Source organism: Podarcis vaucheri (genome assembly GCF_965113315.1).
Source record: "Podarcis vaucheri genome assembly, chromosome: 4".
NCBI classification, from domain to species: Eukaryota; Metazoa; Chordata; class Lepidosauria; order Squamata; family Lacertidae; genus Podarcis; species Podarcis vaucheri.
In genome coordinates this window covers 32,406,165-32,427,318 of record NC_138762.1, presented here as the reverse complement: position 1 = coordinate 32,427,318, position 21,154 = coordinate 32,406,165, and positions in this window count along the sequence as shown.

Sequence of the window (21,154 nt, the reverse complement as noted above, 5' to 3'; positions counted from 1 at the left end):
GCAGGGTCTTTTGGTGCAACATCCACAGAGTTTCCATTTCAAAGAACCCAGTAAAAGGATCATTCCTGGCTGCTGCCTGAACAAAACTACTAAGAACAAAAAAGAAAACCCAAAAGTCAGCAAAGGCAATACTTTGCTTCTATATTCACACATGCATACATTCCTAACATATATCAATGGTTTAAAAGTGAGTTAGAACTTCTATTTATTTTACTTTAAGGTAGTTTAGATGACTTTTCAGGATTCAAGCATACTTTTGCAAGGGAATGTCACCAAATTCCCAACTGCCCACACCGGAAATTCTCTGTGATATAAAAATATCACATGCGTTCGTTATTTTTTTCCGGGGAACTCCCCCCATACCTCTGACTCGATGCTAGAATGTGTTTCCAGGTACACTGATTCTGCCCCATGTCAGATGCCTTGTGCATACTGCAGAAAGAGTAGCCAGTACCTTTTCTCACATGAAGGATGGCAGGGAAGGCATCAAAGAGAATGCCACCACATAGCATTAAAATTGCATCTCCTATTAGCCTTTAAAATAATTGATTACACTTAAACCACCACTAGCACCAACCTCTAGCACAACATCTGCTTGTTTATCCTAAGAACATTGCCCCTATTGGTTCAAAAGCAAAACTGGACTGCTGTCAATGCATTATCTCCCAAGAGTTAACAAGTCCCCATATGCTTTGTTTTTAAAGCAAAAAAAACAAAAAATAACCCCATTAAATGTATCTTTGCACATCTGTTCTTGCAGCTTCCAGTTGGGCTGCATTTGATAATTGGGATGTCATGGAGTGCAATCTTCCGCTGTATTTATAGTGAGCATCCAATGGTCACTGATTGCCTCTTGAAGAAGAAGAGCCCCTAATGACCATCTATCTAGTGAATGCAGTCTGCTTCTTCCCTGTGGGGATCTGCCCCAACCTCTGCTGATATAGTAGAGCACAACAGGACACCTCTGAGGCAGCTGATTGATTGGTGGCTCCCAGCCCTTGCTTCTAGCTCTAGAGCCAGCTGGCATCATAGAGGCCAACTTAATCTAGCTGTATCAGAAGGTCCTGGACAAGCTTGTTTGGAAGAGACACAAGAGGTTAGGAAATCCATCACGTTTTATCGTTCCTGCTGAATTATGACATGCCATCATTCATCTCTTTGAAATGCAGAAAGCCTGCATGCTGCCTTGCATTATTCTGTCAGCTTAGTTTTCATTCCCTCCCACCACCCAACCACGTCTGGTGCATTCTTATTTTAAAATGGCATGCATACACATGTCCATAGAGGAGATTCAGAGATCAGGTTGGTAGATGGGTGGGTGGTGGTGGTGGGGAGAGATTCACTCAGATTCCTGACAGTCCCATTCCCCATCCTTTTCTCCCAAGTGCTCTGCTGCCTTCTGCCATATTCAAAGAGATTCACTTCTGAAAGAATATTTTCTTGCTCTGGAAGAAAAGGGAAATAGGGAATGAAGCCAAGAGTGACGGATTTGCTGAATCTTACCCAGTCCATGCTATGGCTCAAAAAGTATTTTTTGAATTGGGTATCTCATAGACACTTCCCAAATTATTTGAACTGGACCACATTTGTTCAACATAGCTACAATTAGGATGTGTGGGATCATGTTAGGAAGAGACAGGCTACATTAACTTGGAAATAAACTGAATGGAGTTAGAATGGGAAGTGATATGCTCTTTCCATGGAATGTGGACCTGAGCTAGAGAAGGGAGGGAAAATACCAGGATTTTTTAATACAAGTCATTCAAAACCTGAGTGAGCACTAAATACATTGTGCATGTCTGTCTTAGGTGCCAGACGCTGGCATTCTCCCAGATCACACCATAAGTGCACCTGATCTCAGGAGTGATCTGCCAGATAAGAGTCATTCATACCTTACCGTAAGGGACAGGTGAGAAAAGTCCAACCACCAGCACTCAGATATAAAACATCTAGGAAATATGCAAATATCTGCAAATTATCTGGAGGATATTCAATGTCAACAGAGAATTTGGAGGATAATTCTTGACGTTCTTTCCCTCTGAGACTCTCTCCATATTTCTGTTTCTAGCTCCTTCCTTGTGTGTGAAATTCCTTTTCCCCCTCTTCTTTAATGATCAAATGACTTATGTACCTAATATTATGTACCTAGGCCCAGCTGCTCTTTGGCAATTCCAGTCAGTCACTGTGGGAGAGCTTGAGATGCAAAGTATTTGTATTATTATTATGTATTATTAAACATTATTGACCTCACAGCGTGGAGTGGAGATCTGGGAAGCTAAGATGTTTGATCATCTCAAACAACATTCCCTGCACACTTTTCATGCTGCATTGGCTCAAACAAGTTGCCATAGCTATAGTCCTGCATATGGGGCATCAACAGCTTGAAAAATAATATTCAGCAGCATCTTCCTTGCGGAGAGGTCTTGGACACTTAATAAAGCCCCTCACCCTGTCCAAATGCCCTGAGACGGGCAACAGACTGCCCGTCCCCCACTTGTGTCTGAGAAGTCATAGTTTAGAAGTATCATAATTGCTTGTGACACTCCCACTACCATGCCTGTTATGTCCCTTTCATCTCAGTGTTGCTGCAGATGGAAGAGAAGGCCAAGCAGTTGTGTCAGAGTGGGAGGGCCACTCTCATAAAGCAACCTCTCATGTAAGCAAGACGTACCTTTGACGTGCTCACCTCTGGGGCACCAAGGCATGAAGCAGGTGATGTATATCAAGCTGAACAGGTGATTTGTAGGTGCTAAGTGTTCATGAAAGACAAGATTAAAGAGCTTTCCAGTGACTGCGCCTGCAAAGCAAAAGACCGGGAGAGAAGGCGCCTCCCTTTCCACCCTATTTAATGAAAGCTAGCTCTGCTGCAAGTAGGAGGTCTGGAGCTCGTTGATGACTCCAGACAGAATTTGGAGTTTGATGGTTGCCCCGGTGGCAGCAGATAATGGTGACTAAGTTCCTCCCTAGGGAGCATTTGCAAAAGTCTGCAAATAATATATATATAAAAACAACTCTGGGTGATATAGCACCAGATACTGTATCTGCCTTTACCCGATAGACCCTGTTCATAGCTTAACTTAGGATAAAGTTTCCAATGCATATTAGATCACTAGAAAAGGCCAACTCCAGTCTGTGGACAAAGATACGTAGATCTGTTGCATCTTAGAGCCAGTGTGGTGTAGTGGTTAAGAGCGGTGGGCTCATAATCTGGTGAACTGGGTTCTCTTCCCCGCTCCTCCACATGCAGCTACTGGGTGACCTTGGGCTAGTCACACTTCTCTGAAGTCTCTCAGCCTCACTCACCTCACAGAGTGTTTGTTGTGGGGGAGGAAGGGAAAAGGAGATTGTTAGCTGCTTTGAGACTCCTTCGGGTAGTGATAAAGCGGGATATCAAATCCAAACTCTTCTTCTTCATCATCTGTAACTGCCTTTAATTTTTGTAGGATTCTAGCCAGAACCAGGACTCAAGCAACAGGACTCAAGTGCTGCGTTAAGGACCATCCCTGTTACATGGGTACCTGGAAGGTGCTAATCTCTCAAACATATACACTTGTTCAATTATACCCTTTGAGATGCCCGATGCCCAAATGCAACATGCCTACCTCAAACACACAAAGCTCAAGACGTCTTCAATCTTCACATTGTCACATACATCCAGAGATATACTGGGGGGCCGGGGAGCATTCTTCAGTGCTACAAATATATTGGTTTATTTGGAACAAGGGTGGGGAACCTCAGTCCCAGGGGCCAAATGCATCCCTCCAGGCTATCCCCTTAAGCCACACTCCTCACCATGACCTCTGTGAGCTCTACAATTGCTTTTGCCTGGCTAGAATGTATCCATATACTATGTCTCTTGATTGTCTGGCTTGTGGACAGAGAGATTTTGCATGGCTGGAATATAGAGAGCTGTATAAGGTAAGAGTAGCATCCTTTGCTCCACCCACTTTTCCCCATGCCCTGACCAGCAGTGGAATGTCTTCAGTAGATTTCCCATGACAGCATCTTTCCCTCAGACTGGGGGCAGGGGGAGTTTCCCATTCATGATTTTAGAAGATTGACCTTTCCATTGAATGATCCTCAAGGCTACATCAAATACATTGTAATAATATATACAAACCCACGTAACACAGCAGCTCTTAATCTATGTGGGGCTTCTGCTGTGCTTGATGCAGAAGCTGCAGTTAGGGCAGAGTGCTGCAGCACAAATGCTGACAGAAGTGAGGCCTTGTCAGCACAGAAGACCTGTGCTCAGAGATCTGCACTATGCCAAGTTCAAGGTGTTACCACTGGTATATAAAGCCCTGAACAACTTGAAAGATTCTTGAAACAAGCAGAAGGGTGGATTAGATGACTTGCAACTCCATGGCTCAGTGAGTTGGCTCACCCCACCAGTCCCACCCTGCCTCTTCTTTGCTGTGACCTGTTTGGCTGAGTCCCATGCCAGCTAATCTGCAGGGGCAGCGAAAGCAACACAAGCCCTCTCCTCACAGTGATGGAAGCAGTGCCTGCCAAACTTCTGCAGCTATTCAAAGAGCTTACTGGGATCATGCAGCAGAAAGTCTAAATATACAGCTCCTGTTGAAAGCTCTCCTCCCTCTAGCTACCAATTGCCATTTCTGAGTCCATCAGAGGAAGAGGAAGAAGCACTCAGGAACCCATCCAACATGCCTGGATGCAGCTGTACAGCTGAGAGGTCCTGCTATGCATGTGGAGCCAAATCATCCTGTTATGTATATGAAACTAATTATCTTTTTTAAGCCACTTACAAAAGGGAGGCCTTTCCCCTGAAAGATGGCATACATGTACTTCAAATGGATGGATAGCAAGCTGTAGAAATTGCCTTGCTAGCACGGAAAAAGACTCTTCTTGACAAAGAAGGGATGCTATCTAACTATGTAAATGATTCTGCTACTGCAAAGACTTTTGACTGTGCTATTGACGTTCCTACCTTCTCCTCTCCCTTTGACACCCCTAAATCTGTCCTAGAGGTTCCCTCCTCCCTACAGAACAGGTTTAGGAAGAGTGCACAGGTTGTGCAGGAATATGAAAGGAAAGGGAAGTTCTGATGCACAAATATACTCCCTTCTGCTAGTGGAACCACTTCATTGAATACCACCCAAGGATTCTGTCATCCTCACACTGCCCCCTGCAGGAGAGGAAAGAGAGAGAGAGAGAGAGAGAGAGAGAGAGAATATGCAACCCAGTGCCAAGGACATAAGGAAGATCTCGTAATCTGTGTCATTTGCAGAGTTGGTTGGGAAGTTATAAGAGACAGTCACTGCAAAGCTCACTCATCCATCATGAGCATGTCATCCATTTGGCCAATGTGCCATAAAATGAAATGAAAGGCAATGTCAGTGGGACTCAGATATGAAAAAAAGAAAGAATAAGGAAGTTAAGATTGGGAAGATACAGAGTTTTATATCAGAGGGGGATCAAATTTGCATGTGATTGTGAATGTGTGAAATACACTCGGCATCCTTAGATGTAAAGGGCTACATGAATTTTAAATATGGTCTGCCTTCCTAAGTGAAAGGAACTTGCAAAATCAAAGGGAAGGAAAAGGAATGGGACTCTGGCATTTCTAAATTTTAATCTATTCCGTGTTGCTAACACTTATGATTATTAGGAGAGAAAAAATGTTAAAGACTCTTTTGTGCAGCAGATGCCAACTTGGTACTGGTTTCATTAATTTATCAATTATGTCACCCAGGTTCTCACACAATCACACAGTACTTGTGAATTTATGACTCTCCCAGTTCCAGAATTTTCTGTAGCAAATAATATGATCATTACTATTGCAAGGGAGAAAAGCTTGAGATTTCTACGACTGTTGCTTTCTTTATTTTGTTTTTTTGGCAATTCCACTTCCTGGCTTGTGGATGAAAATCTGTTCTAAATTCATTTATTTCCTTAAAGTATTTTCCTCTGGTGTTTTGCTTTCAGTTAGGGACCAGAAATGGAGGTGATCAATATCTGAACTCCCAAACCATTGAAGTCAGCCCAGAATGCCTTTCATTTCACAGTCCAAATAATAGTGATGCCATTTACTAGCAGGAAAGCTTATTGGAACATTGGATTTTCAGCAAATGTTGCAGAACAATCATTTTAAGTCTTATGGATGTGAGTCTTTGCAAGGCAACCTTGGTTATATTACTCATCCACAAGGATAAGTGCAACACCCCACTAACCCATATGCACATTTTTTTGTGCAGCTAACTAGACTCGCATCTGGAACCCAACTGCTGTTCTACCATGCTTTCTGTTGTTCTATCATTATTTAACTTTAATAATCTCAGCTGGTTCACTGTTACCTCCTATCACACATGCACTGAGAGTGGCTCATAGATGCCTTACAAGTAGATGATTACTATGGAGCTGAAATGCTGAGCCCCTCACTGGGATTTGATGTGTATGAACTCCAGTCATATGGCAGCTAATCAAATTTACCAACATGTCTTGATTCCCACTTTTGGTCAACTGTGTATGTGCTCAGCATCCACTCTGCAGATGATCAGGCTGCTGTGAAATCCCTATTAAATATGCACTTCTTGTGATTATGCAAATATCTCATCTCTGCTTTTAGTAGCTCCTGCATATGGCCATCTCACCATGAAGGGTGGGTGGGGCAACTGTCATGTGCCCTCCTGGCATTCATGTGCCAGTATATTTACTTAAAAAGCAAAGGCAAATTAATGTGGCTGCATGGGGGCCACTGGGAATCCAGGTGACATTGTTGTGCTTGCTGGTTCCCGCCTCTGCTGAGTCAATCATAGGAAAATGTCACAATACAGAGAGACAGTGGTGTGTGTGTGTGTGTGTGTGTGTGTGTGTGTGTGTGTGTATTTATGTAAAGTGTGTTAGTATAGTAGAAAAACAGTTGTGTGGCCTAGAGGACTTACTGGTTCAGACAGCTAGTGAGCCAAACCATGGATAGAGGTTTCAAGCAGCCACTACAGAACCAAACAGTCATGTAAAGCCATACTTCAGTATCACTGATTATGATATATTTGGTTAATTTATTTTTAGTAAACAACTAATGCTTTCAAATTAGGAAAGTTGCTTGAGTGGAAAGCAAATTATGCACCTGCTACTGGACTAGACAATTTCAGGCTATATGTGAGGGGCTGACTGCACCTCGTTTTGTCCCCTTCCTGCAAAAACTAAACAAACCAAAAACCAAACCAAACCAAACCAAAAACCCTCTCTCTGGAGATTCAAAGTAAGTATGACAGGGGAAAGCTAGGTTTGACTCTTTTCCCTGACATGCTCATTCTCTATTTACAGAGACCGTTTGTTTAATATAGGAGAGCACTGAAAACATACAATTATCTCCCCCTATAGAAGTATCCAGACCAAAGACAGCTGCATGATGCAAACTTGCCAATTGTACAACTTGGCTTCAAGAGACAAAAACTAGTCAGTAAGACAGAGGAACTAAATCTGGAACAATAGCTGGCAAATAGGCATGGTTAAATGCTGGGCTGTGCCCTGTGGGCTATTAGCTCTGGAAAAAAGTAACTTCATAGCAGGCTCTGAGTCAGAATGTGGGGTTCGGCTGGAACATCAGTTCAAGATCACAATAAACAGACAGTACAGTGTAAAAAAAAATCAGTGATTTCTATATAAGAGAGACATTAAGGAAGGAAATGGTTCAAGAGTTATGCCATGTTATGACAATGCTTTTAATCTGCCCAACCAAAATATCACAAAGTCATACCCAACCTTCTCTGGAACTCCCTATCAGGCTCTCTTTCTCCATCATGATAGAGGGAGGGAGGAGGCAGCAGCAGGCAATCAAATGAGACTGTATTAGATATCATGATTAGAGCAGCACCATGGATAGCAGCATGTCCTGATTGTTCATTGCTGAGCATACAAGTGATCCACTGACTTGGCGTCAAAGTCAATCATATTAGGATTGCCTTTGGCAAATACAAGGCCATTTCAAAGACAGTTTGCTCTGCCTAGAAACCCTGATTGCTCCAGAATGAGCAATTAATTGAACAAAAAGTCCATGCATGTGCGTGTGTGCATGCACATCAAACCAAACTAATTGCATTAAAACCTTTGGACTTTCTTTTCAATCTTTATGTTTTCATATTCTTTTCTTGTGCATCATGATCAAAACTGCCAGAGGAACTTGATTCCTGAATAAAAGCTTTTTGCTGTCAACCTTGGACATCTTCAAGCTCCATAGTAATTGCCCTTTTCCTCCCCTTAGAGGAATAACAGCCCATCTGCTGTTGGCCGCTCAGTCCTTCTTTCTGCTTATGTCACAATTGTGTGAGATTATCAAATGAATGTTCATGTGATTTGCCCATGTTTCCCTTTCATCAACAATTTGTTTTGTTTAGTTTTAGATTATGGGCTCTGAGTCTGGAATCTGGTTTGTTGAGCCTTCTATTGTACATTATTATGTAAATTGCTGATGCAATAGCAGGAATCTCAGTGGTGCCACCAGTCTGGTAACTGATTTTCTACATGGCTTGGGGCTTGGAGACTCTTTGGAGACCATTTCTGTAGGGTAGAGGTGGGAAACCTTCTTCAGCTGCATTCCTTCATGGACAACTTTTTGGGGGCCTCATACCAGTGGTGAGCAGGGCTAGAAGGAAACAGTGGGTGGGGGAATGGGTGGGACTCTGAGATATCTAAAGGAGATATCTAAAGTAGATATTTCAATTTCACAAAACCAGATATTCCATTCACCATCCAGCCAAGCAAGAGGCATTATAGTTCATTAACGCATTCTATCTGGCAAAAACAGTCAAGGAGGAACAGGATGAGTAAGGGGTGTGGCCTGGGGAGCAGCACTGCCAAAGGAGAATTCTGATGAGCAGATAGAGAGGGGAAAACATTTGACTCCCGGGCCAAGGTTTCCCACCCCTGCCTTGGAGTCAATCTTGACCTCAGCCACCACCTTTGTGTGGACTTAGAGGAAAAAATATGCAGACTATAGCCTGTAAGATTCTCATTTCAATTTGAGGCGTATCTTATTGCTGAAATTATAAGGGAACCTGTTTACATATACATGCAGTGTTAGAGCAAAAAAAAACACCCCCACAAAAACCAGTGCATTAGCTCTGTTTTCCATTTTCACACTCCTGCTGTAAAATTCCATGCAGAGAGCCATACATCTCTCCTAAAGGAAGATGTATGTACTGCATAATCCAGTGACAGCTCGTGCCACTCAGGTAGGTGTGATCGCTCCAATTATTCACAACTTAAAATGTTCCTTATGTGTTTAGGACTAGAAAACCATTTTCATAGCACCTTCTTTGTTTTTAAATAAAACCATCCACTCTTAGTCTACAGGAGTTTGTATCATCAGGGGTGGGGGGATTTTTTGAACCCGAGGGCCACATCAGGACAACTTTCACAGGGCTGCTTGCCAGTGGTCGACAGGGCCTGAGGTGGAAAAATATATATATATAAATTCCCTTTGTTCAGTAGGCCCATTTCTACATGCACTCACACATCCCTTTCTGTCTTCCATCCAAAAAAAAAAAAAAAAGCAAGATGTATTATCAGATTCAAGGAGACATTCCAGTCAGACAAAAGCACCTGGGGTACAAAGCAGGGCCAGTGGAGAGTGATATCTGTGGGTTGTTCCAAGGGCCAAACAGGGATGCCTGGAGGGTCACACTGAAGCCCCAAATCTGAAGTTCCCCCTTCTGGTATTATGAAGAACTTCAGTAATGAGGGACAGATCACTTTGGCCTCTGCTGTTGACCAGAGGTCCAGGGAACACTGAAAGGTTTGCCCCCTTTCTCTGTCAGCCTGGTCCGATCATCACTCAGAGAATGATCCTATTCAGAGATCCTACTTCCTAGCCCCCTCACACACCACAGCTAGAAAGAAATCTGCTCCAACTGCCTATGACTGTAGAAGCAAAGAGAGTGTGTGTGTCCTGCTGGCCTCTCTTAGCTGCCGGAGACCAAAGGCTGCTGGGAAGTTCTATCGCCTTCATCTCTGTAAGAAGAGTAGCAAGGGGAGACCAGCCTAGCCCAAGCTGGAGACAGAAATAGCTGTTCACAAGGTAATCGTTTGTTCTGGCATTATCGCCTACTTCCCCTTCTCTTGTGTGTGTCTCATCTTTTAGTTTGTAATTCCAAGGGCAGGGCCAAACTCTCTTATTTTCATTTATGTACAGTATTTGCCACGGGCATTTTGAATTGATTTTTTTTAAAAAATGATGTGAGTTGCCTGAGTGTGCTCATTTTGCTCATCCCTCCTCATACACTTTTCCTTTAATGTTGTGTCTTGTAGATTGCAATCCCGATCTATAATCCATTCTAGGAGTCTTTTTTGGCTGAAGAGTGGGGATAACATGAGATTGATTGATTGACTGATTGATCGGTCAATCAATCAATCAATCAATCAATCGATAAAAAGCCCTTTGTGGATCCATTTTAGGTATTTTAGAACACAGGATTGCAATAGTGAAAATAACTATTGTAATGATTAGTTTGTTATTATAACTATGAACTAGAGTTTAGTTTGCATATAATTTGCTTGAACAAAACATTGATGGAAGCAAAACTTTTTCAGAAAGGTGTGCATGTGTTCTATACGTCCCTACAAAGTAGCAAGGAAACTGCAGGGTTTCTTTGGAGATAATTATTATTTCTACCCTGGAAGTAACATATGAACATCCCTAAATTAGAATAGAGTAAATTATCTGGAGTTATTCAGAATCCTGTCAAGATTCTCTATGGGTGTGAAAATCACCCTGTATAGCTGTCAAAAGGGATGAATGTACTGCATGCATTTGAAAAAAAGTTCTGTTAGTTTCAGCTCTCGTGCTATATTTAGATGAAATGTTTTACCTGGATTGGCAATTAAAAAGACAACACATGTGTAAATTCCAAGCACTCCATAAATGTTTTGATTCAGAACTTAAATGTTTATAGCTTACCCTAGAAAGAACTCTAGATTTTTGTCTTGGAACAAACATCTGTGGAGTCTCTCATTTGTGATGCACACATATAGAATGACTAGGATCAATTGGCAATCATATCACTTCTATAATAAGAACACAGAGTTCATTCTAGGCATACCCGCAGATGTCAAGGCAGACAGTATAATATAGCTATTGTCGGGTGCTCAGATCCAAGAGCTGGCAAAGTGCATGGAAATGGCAGAGCAGGAAGATGGTGCAAAGGGAAAGGCAGATCCACATTTAAAGCACATTACTTCCCCCAAAGAATCCTGGGAACTATACTCAAGTAGCTGTAATTCCCAGCAGCCTTAGCAAACCAGAGTTCCCAGGATACTTTGGGGGAAGGTTATGTGCTTTAAATGTAGGCTGGAAGTGATTTAAATGGATGCTGTGGATCTGCCTAAAGGCTGCAGCAGATCTGAGAGATCAGCATGAGAATGGCCTTGGGGATCACCTGGCTCCCAGGACTAGGAATTTTCTGAACTATGAGTTACCAATTCCTTTCCAGGCACATTCAAAGTGCTGGTCTTGCCTTTTAAGGACCAAATTATCAGAAGGACCACCTATTTTCATATGAGGAAAGGAGACTCTTGAGGAGGAGGGGGCAACCCTCCCCAGAGACCTAACTTGTGCTGTGGCCGTTTTTTAAATTATTTTATATTACCTGAAATTGGCTGTATTTTAATTCTTACTTTATTAGTGATGTTATTAGTGTTAGATGCCATGAGCATCCTCAGACGTTAAAGCATAGTTGGCTCTTTGGTTTAATAGCAGATATAATAATATAAATAAATGGTGTCCTACTGAAACAGTCCTCAATATCCTCTTCTGACAATTCAGAAGTCATGTTAGGAACTTATTTTCCAGATTGTCTGTGTCAAGTTCTAGAGGCTAGGATATTCAGTAAATCAAGAAGAGAAATGGATCAGGGCTGGTTAGCAGAATCCTTACCTCCCCTCACAACCCCTGCAGATTTACTTTAATAGATCTACTTTACCTCCTTTGAAAGTGCAGCTTATGCATTAAATAAATTGAATAAAATAAACAGGTAGGTGAAACTGCCCTCCTGTCAGTCATCTAATGTCATAATGATACCAGTTGACCCATTTTCCTTAGCCCACATGAGCAAAAGCACAAGGCTTTGTGGGCAAATCTTGCTTTCACCAGGGAGCTGCATCTTTACCATGTGGGATGGCTTGGCTGAAATAGCCCAGTTAGGCTGGTGGACCAGAAGGTCCACCCTGCTGCAGTAAAGAGTTGCTAAGTGACTTTCTAACAAACTTGATCACCAAAGGAGACAAGAGTGTGGAGAGCAGAACTGTGCTTGAATGGACCTATGTTTCTCTTCCCTCTCTCCATTTCCTTTCAGTGCTGAACACACACTTTCTTTTCTCATTCCCCACCTGCATGCAGCTCCAACTCCTGCCAGCTTCTGGAGCAAGCTGTGATAAATCAGATGCCAAGAACAACAGACCTTTGATGGTGTGCTGCCCACGGGGGCCCCGTCCTCCCAGTCCCTTTCAATTTGCAACACCTTTCCCTCTGATTTACACATCTCCACAATGTTGCTCATCAGTTGCTCCATAATTAAAAAGACACAGAGCTTGGCAGGCTGAAGTCTGTGTGATGGGCCTGTCTCAAGCCCTTTGCCCAGGCAGCGATGCTTAACCACCCTCTTTCCCCCTTTAACAATACACTAACATGTCTGTCACACACAAACACACACACACACACACAGAGGCTTTGGAATTATCTCTTTTCACCAGAATGACAGAAAGCAGCTCTGCCAAGAGTGGTAGAAAGTGAGAAATTGGCATTCAAGTAAATGCCAGATCCCTGCCAGTTATTCCACCAAACACTGGTCTTATGGGATGCAGTTGCTCTTAAATGGCCCTGAGCTTTCCTATCCTACCCCCAGCATTGCAAGCCCATTTCTCCTTACCTGTTCCCCCCATTCAACATATTCAATTTATCCTGTTTTCCTATGTGTTGTAAACTTTTTAACTGCATACTATGCCCAAACCTTTATTTTCCACCCCTTGCCTGAGTTTCAAAATCTTATGACTTCTCTCTACATCTTGCCCCCATTCTTGGTTCTTTGCATCAACCAAAGAGACTGATCCATATTTATTTCTGATTATGAAGTCGAACAGAGGGACACAGAATTATATAGCTCTGACTCTAGGCAGGGATGGGAGCCCTGTGATCCTTCATTTGTTTTTAGACTCCAGTTCCCATCATTCCCAGTTTGGTCAATGATTAGAGGTGATGGGAGTTATAGTGCAGCAACATCGGGAGGGCCTCGTTTTCCATTTCTATTCTAAAGGATAAAGGAGGAAATAGAAAACCAATGCAGGAGATCATTGTTCTTCTTATCTGTATTTGTTTAAATATACTAAGTGGTATTCAACTGAGCTTTAATGTTAGGTACAGTAAATTTCATTGAGTCTACTCTGAGTAAATTTTAGTACACTACCACCTACTGTGTTTTAGTTCCCAATAAGAAAAAAAAAATGTGATAACTGATACTGACAGAGGTCCACAACTAGATATAAATTACAAGGATATTGTGGTATACTGAAGAATGGAAGCCTAGAGGAGATATTAGTCAAGCAGTTCATCTCTGGAGGCAAACTCTGTTCCACAAGTTATATGCACAATTGGCTTGAAATATGCTTCTGCTCATGAAAAAGATTCTTCAAATGCAGCCTGATGATTCAGTCAGGCTTCTTGGCTAGTTGTGGCTGTAAAGACTCTTCAAGGCATACAGAAAATGCAGCATTTGAGGATTTCTGCAACAGCAAGGTTCCTGAGACAAGCGGCAGTGGCAGACTTTGGGGTCTCAAATTTCAGCAGCGCCCTATGTGACACCAAATTTTGGTGCCCTCTTGTCTCTCAGACGCCATTCAAAACCATAGTTGCAGCATCTCCTGCAATGCCCCCAAGGCTCCATGTCTAGTGCAACCAAATCGGTCATGGTCCCCTAAATCAGTCTCTGAAAGAGGACATTTGAAAGCCATCAATACAATGGTTACTAAATGAAATGTACATTTATGCAACTCTGTAAAACTTGAACCTGGATTTTTTGTTCTCCTCTTACTTTTTCTCCTACTACAGTGGATGCTCAGGTTGCGCACATGATCCATGCAGGAGGCACGTTCGCAACCCGCAGCGTCCACAACCCACAGTGCCATGCCTGCGCACACACACATTGCGATTTGGCACTTCTGTCCATGCACAAGTGCCGAAACCCAGAAGTAACCCTTTCCAGTACTTCTGGGTTTCGGTGTGTCTGTACCCTAAAAACGTGCAACCTGAAGCATCTGTAACCCAAGGTATGACTGTAGTACTGGAGACTAGCAGATTTGTTGCTGCTGCTGTTGTTTTGTCGTTTTCTTGCTATGCATGTTCATATAAGCTCCTACCTATCAGACGCTTCCAAGGCTAGTAAAAGGAACCTGTTGTGTGTGCAGTCACTATGTATGTTGAACCATTAGAATTGTAGTTTGGCAGTTTGGAGCATCTTCTTACCAATTTAGAATTCTCAGGCTCTGGACTGGCCCTGCTTACATCAGTTGAGCATTCCAGCTCCTGGGCAGGAAGGTTTGTAAAAGAATTCCTGATTGGGTTGGGAACATGTCTTGAGCAACAAGGTCTTCCTGGCACTGGTGAATTTCTTGGCTCTAACTCCATGGCTCAACTCCTGACCCTCAGTTCATCTTTGACTGTTGCCTATGGCTCAGCTTTGACTCTCTGGATTGATTATCTTTGCCCTACATTTCCATTTCTAACATGCTGAACTTGTTAGTTACTAAGCTGAACTCCCAGCTCACCCATCTATCTAGGCTTTGCTTTTTTGTAAAAATCAACAATAGATGAAAGGAATAAGCTGTATCTCCAGCGCAGAAGCTCAGGGCACCCTCTGTCTGTTGCACAGCATGACTTTTCATCATCAGTAATGGGTAATGTCAGAAGACTGTTCATTTGATGCCTCATCCATGCCCAGTAGTATAGTCTAGTACAGCAACTAGAATATGCAGATTGAAAATTAAAATTTGGATTTAATGATGGATGCTTTACAGAGCCTCTTGGAACTATGTATCTGTATACAACCACAATATATTTTTTGGCAAATTCAAAAGATACGAGATTCCAGTATACCTATGGGACCAAGGGATTATACAATATATAAATTATAATTATATTTGATTAGGAAGGAAGGAAGGAAGGAAGGAAGGAAGGAAGGAAGGAAGGAAGGAATCATTGGCTGAAGAAGAAAACTAGTGATTCCTAACATGGGATCCCTCTCCTTGGAATCACACCAAAGTTGGCATTGAATAACTCTGGGAAATTTAGTTATATCTTTTAGTTTTAAATTCTTTTTAGATATTATGGTCAGGCCTGACATTCCTATGTTTGTCTATGTCTGGCAGAAGATGGAGTGGCATGGTCAAGGGAGTGGAGGAAGACTGGGCGTGATGAACTGAGTGGCACTGGAAAAGACTGGAGCTACAGGTGCCAGAGTCCCATTTTTAGTAAGACCAAAGAAACAAACCTGACTCAGAAGCTATTGTGGGGTGTCAGATATTGTCACATGGCCTGCTGTAGTCAATTAAGTGTTTAGAAGGCTGGTTATCTTTCTGAACCTATCTAGAATTATTATTATTATTAGTGGTGGTGGTAGTAGTATACTGCCATATACCCATAGATCTCAGAGTGGCTCAAAACATAGAATTAAAATATAAAAAACACAAAATACATAATAAAAATAAGAACAAAGATAACCTAATAACCCCCCCCCCTCCACAACACATTTAAAAGAAGGATGTTTTTGCTTGGTGCCTACAGGTGTATAATGAAGGTGCCAGCCCAATCTCCCTGGGGAGAGCATTTCACAAATGGGGAGTCCTTGCAGAAAAGGCCACTCTTGTGCTGCCATCCTCCAGGTCTCTTGTGGAGGAGTCACACGAAGAAGGTAATCAGAGGATGATCTAAGGCTCCTTGGTAGGTTCATATGGAGAGAGGTGGTCCTTGTGGTATTGTGGTCCTGAACCATTTAGAACTTAGTTGTGAAGGTGGCTTTTCAATTCTCCACCCACAAAGTTTCAAATTCAGTATCTGCAACAGGCATCTATGGCTTTCTTCTCTGGGGAAAGGGAAAGGGGGAATCTGTCCTCATTCACTTTGAGCGTACAGGATGGGGAAAGTTTCAAGCAGAGTCAAATACATAAATTGCAGTTATTTGGAAGCTTTTGGGGGAGAAAAACTAGTCTACAGCATCAGAGATTAACAATTCCTATATTCACTTTCATATATTATATCAGCTATCCAATTTGGCATCCCCATCACCTGCTGAAAACATCTCATCTTTCAGAGGAATGGGGAAAGCACCAAAATTATCAGATGAGATGAGGATAAATCCTTATAGAGCTCTGGAAATGGTTACTGAGGCATCATTTTGAAAACTCACCTTATGATCTCACATGAATATATCACGTTCCAGAGTAAAAATAACCAGCTATCCCCCAATTTACCGGCTCCTCCCAAAGACATTTAGTATTGCAGGAGTCCATTGTCTGGCGTGTGGAACTCATCATCTGCTTTCTAAGCTGTGCCAAATTTAGGAGGCTAGAGGCAATCTCTCTCCCCCCCCCCAGTGTTGCAGGTAACAATGATAGAACCATCATTGCCTGTGTCATGCACATTATCTCCAGTAAACAGGCTTTCAGGTTGTTGTAGTGCTTCAAAAGCTTGCAAAACCTGTTTCACCAGAAATGAGAGTAGGACAAAAGGAATGAGTGTGCATGCTGTGGGCTACCATCAGCTCTCTTCAGAACTGTATCTATTTTGAGCCTAAAACAACAAAGCCTAATCCAAGACAGACAGCAAGATGCCTCCATCCCTCTCACCACTTCTTGTATTTCCTATCTGAGCGAGACAGGACAAAGGACAGGACAAACTGTAAGTTCAGTTATCTGTAAGTAAAAAGGTAAAGATAAAGGACCCCTGAACGGTTAGGTCCAGTCAAAGGTGACTATGGGGCTGCAGCGCTCATCTCGCTTTCAGGCCAAGGGAGCCGGCACTTGGCCAGCATGACTAAACCACTACTAGTGCACAGAGGACTGTGACGAGTGCCAGAGCACATGGAAATGCCGTTTACCTTCCCACCACAGTGATACCTATTTATCTGCTTTCAAACTGCTAGGTTGGCAGGAGCTGGGACAGGGCAACAGGAGCTCAACCTGCCATGGGGATTCGAACCGCCGACCTTCTGATCAGCAAGCCCAAAAGGCTCAGTGGTTTAGACCACAGTGCCGCCCGCATCCAGTCTCTCTCACCACTTCTCGTATTTCCTATCTGAGTGAGATAGGACAAAGGGAAACTGAAAGTTCAGTATCAGTAAGTATGATACTGCAAGAGACAGAACACAGGCACACTCCTCACTTTCTTGTTGGACAGCCTCTCTCAGGACCAGCAGCCATAATATAAATAAGAATCAATTATTTGGTGAGTTGAAGCAACTTGCTGGGTATGCTGAGTTAGCAGATGGACGAGGTTTCTTCAGGGTAAGCTAACATGGTATGAACATCTGGCTTCTACAAACAGGAATATTTTCCCAGGTCTTTTTTCTTTTTGGTCCAGAAAGCAAGAAGGAACAACCAGAATCAGGTTCACATAAACAAAAGCTACATACACACCTCAGTGAAAGTTATGCACTATGTGGTAAGTTGCTCTTGACTTGTTCATGCATCAAGACAATAGAGCTGTGGCCTATATCACTTTAGTCCCTGGTAACAGGTAAAAAGACTCTGAGGAGTACAAAATCTATGTTATATTGTACTATTCAGCATATTTGCACCTGGTGCCCAGAACTAAAGTAAGATTCTAGCTATTATTAGCATCACCACCATCATTATGATAATATTTATTTATATCCCACCTTTTCCCTACTTACAGATAAAATTTAACAAGATAAAAATAAGGCAACGACAATGATAGAAATGTAAATAAACACTAACAGAATTAAAATGATGTAAATTAATTGAACACAGACAACAATAAAAACAGCATCAGCCTTTTCCTCAAAAACAGCCAGTAGCAGAAGGCCAGCAAGGAGGGGGCCAGCCTAACTTCTCTAGGAGGGGAGTTCCAAAGATTGGAAGCAGCCACCGCATCCCTACCAAGTGTGCTGCTGGGGGAGGGGACTGAGAGAACCACCTCCTCTGAAGATCTCAGAGCCTAGACAGGTTCACATGAGGGAATACAGTATTTTAGATAGCCTGGACCTAAGCAGTATAGGGGGACGCGGGTGGTGCTGTAGTCTAAACCACAGAGCCTAGGGCTTGCTGATCAGAAGGTCGGCGGTTTGAATCCCTACGACGGGGTGAGCTCCGGTTGCTTGGTCCCTGCTCCTGCCAACCTAGCAGTTCGAAAGCACGTCAACGTGCAAGTAGATAAATAGGTAACACTCCGGCGGGAAGGTAAACGGCATTTCCGTGCGCTGTTCTGGTTTGCCAGAAGCAGCTTAGTCATGCTGGCCACATGACCCGGAAGCTGTACGCCAGCTCCCTCAGCCAGTAAAGCGAGATGAGCACCACAACCCCAGAGTCGTCCGTGACTGGACCTAATGGTCAGGGGTCCCTTTACCTTTAAGCAGTATAGGGCTTTATAGGTCATAACCAGCACATTGAATATGCAGATACAGAGTTTTGGTGAACACATCCTTCACAAGAAATGCATCTAAAGCAGATGTTGTCAGAGTTCAGCTCTCATCAGCCAGCATGTCCAGTAGTCAGGGGGGATGGGAGTTGCAGTTCAACAGCATCTGGAGAACCACAGATTTCCCAACCCTGCCCTAAATGAAATAAGCTTATAAACAAACTGGCAGCTTTCTAGGTGCACTTCCATAGCCATGGATTTCTGAGTCATGGAGGCATCTCAAGGGATAATTGGAGAAAGTCAGTGCAGCTTTTGTGGGTGGTTCAGAAAATAGGATGAAGAGCAACAAGGATGGGAACAATGAAGATATAAGAGAAAGCAGGGGACTGTCAGTCCTGGCACACAGAGATGGCAGTTCAAGTCCCTCACAGCTGTTTTTTTCTTTTTCCTTCTTCTTCAGCTTTCAGTGCTTCCTGTCACCAAGGAGTGCTTTGGCTTGCAGTCCATTTTCTTGCCCTGACTTCCAGGAACAACCATTTTTATCCCTGAGGGCCTGGTTACATTACAGCATTTTAGCAGCCCAAACACTGGCAGAAAGGGGCTGTCTAAAAATGACAAATGGAATTAGCCCAGTGCTATGCAAGGCAGCAGCCATCCTTGCTATTTACAAGGGGGATGGAATTGGAAGACAACAAACATCTCCCCATTTCCCATGGGGCCCTTCACAATGTCACAAAGAAAGTGGGTAATTAATCTCCTGTCACATAAGCTGTCCGCCACATACCCGTTCACAGGCTTAAAGGCCGAGTAGAGTACCACTCCGCCACCTATGGGTGGTTGTATATCTGGCTACAAAATGTGTCCTGGTGCAGCATCGAAGTCCAACTGTCCCTGCATGCCAGGCTTTGTAAAAGCAGGAGATGTGAGTTGAAGGCCATAATTACACTTCACATACTTTTGGATCAGGGATTCAGATGTGAGGCAGGGCCTCTCCACTATGACTTGTAAATATGCACTCTTCACAATATACTATGAGAATAGTCATTCTGTGGGGAAATGGTATGATTTAAAGAAAAACACATGGTAATGGATTCAATTCCTTGATTACAAGGATTCTGAAAAACCAGGGCCAGCACAAGGCGTTTTACTGCCGAAGGCAAAGGACAAGATGGAATTCTTTCCTCATTTTGCATACAGAAGGCAGCAAAGCCAGCAACTGAATCCTAAACACTGCATCTGAAGGGATGCATATGCTGGGGGTCACTCTTCCTAATGGTAGGGCTAGCCCTGTGTGGAACTAAACCTGCTAGAGTAGGTGACAACCTGGGGGTGAGCAGAAAAAGACTCCTACATTCTCCTACATGTTGCTAAGTCCTGGGGGTTGGGGGTTGGGGGGGGAGGCATTCCTCCTCTTGACATTCCTCAGATTTTTCTCCTGAGTAGGAACATGCAGATTCAACTGTGGTGAATAGCAGTTCTCTAGTGATGGTAGAACACCAAAGGTTAAAGATTCTGCATTATATTCTCCTCACAGATGTTGAACAGTATAGTGGTACCTTGGGTTACAGACGCTTCAGGTTACAGACGCTTCAGGTTACAGACTCCGCTAACCCAGAAATAGTACCTCAGGTTAAGAACTTTGCTTCAGGATGAGAACAGAAATGGTGCTCTGGCGGTGCGGTGGCAGCGGGAGGCCCCATTAGCTAAAGTGGTACCTCAGGTTAAGAACAGTTTCAGGTTAAGAACGGACCTCCAGAACGAATTAAGTTCTTAACCTGAGGTACCACTGTATGTCCAAATCTTCCTTAAGCAATAAATTTCCAGGCCAGGCCTCTTTTAGACATACACTCACAGCCCCAAAGGAGCTTTATTTTGTGATGTAAGCCCATGTGGTCTACTACTTGTGCAAATAATACCAAAACTTATGACCGAGGCTGATTTCTAAGATAGTAAATACCCACTGAAGTGATAGCTTCAGTGTGTGTGCTTGTGTGTGTATGCTATACCCAGCCCCACATCTGCCCTGTGACCCTGATCTGGGGACGTCCCAATCAGGATGACTCACCCCAGATCTTGTCTCAAATTAATTTGAGGGTGGGGATAATGTTTAACTAGGGTGGTGTTGTTGTTTTAACCTCAATTTTAGCATATGGAAGGGTGGGGAAAATGTTGTGTCTCTCCTTCAGCCGCAAGCAAGCAGGGGAGTCAAATCTGTCGGGTGCTCCTTTGTAAGCTGCTTCTCTGCATCTGTACCTTTACTGACAAAGCAATCAATCCTGAGTGGTGCTGCTTCAGGGACAATCATCAGACAGGCAGGAGATTCAGGCATCTCCTACCTTCTCCAGGGAATATGCAGCCATCAGTCTCAGCCTGGGGTTTCCCACCTGACGACTGCTTCTCCTTCCTGCCTGATGCCCTGCCCCCTGGCATCCATCCCAACCTGTAGCGATCCACGGCTGTCTCTATCCAATGTGTCTGATGCCCAAGTCCCTCCAAATATACAAAATTTGACTTGGGCCCCGTCTCCTTCAGAGTTCGCTTATCTATGAG